Here is a 615-nt window from a genome sequence, read left to right as displayed (position 1 = left end):
CACATTAAATGATTCAGGTATGTGATATATATTATATGTAAGATTGATCTGACGGAAATTAAGAATGTGTAATGAGAAGCATATGAAAAGATGTTGTAAATTCATATGTACATTTGTATATGTGTGCATTCAGTTATTATGCAAAGTTACAAGATAGTTTTCGATATGCTATTTATCTATGAATGTTGAAAGTAAGTGTGGGTAAGAAATGATACACTAGTGAAATTTGAAAGAATTAAAGTTAATCCGGAAGCTTGTAAATACTATGTTTATATGAGTTTGAGTATAAACGGAGTAAAATGATATGTGTTTGTGCATAATCAGCCAAATAGTATTGTACTCAGAAAGTGTTATGTGCTTTCGAACATTTGGTTTGTTTTTAAGTTCAACTATTTAAATTGCTTAAGACTTACTAAGCTTATGAAAGCTTACTTTGAATGTTATGTTTCTCTGTTTATTTTTGTAGATCGCTGACTCTTACTATTAGCTCGGGGACCGTCAGCACTTCGTCACACTATCTACTATTGTAGTAATCATGTGATTTGGACTTAGCTTATGGCATGTATAGGATAGACTATAAATAGAATGATATTTTGACTATTGCATATAAGCCAT

Source organism: Gossypium hirsutum, chromosome A06, assembly GCF_007990345.1.
Source record: "Gossypium hirsutum isolate 1008001.06 chromosome A06, Gossypium_hirsutum_v2.1, whole genome shotgun sequence".
In the NCBI taxonomy this organism is placed as follows: Eukaryota; Viridiplantae; Streptophyta; class Magnoliopsida; order Malvales; family Malvaceae; genus Gossypium; species Gossypium hirsutum.
This window is presented reverse-complemented; position numbering follows the sequence as displayed.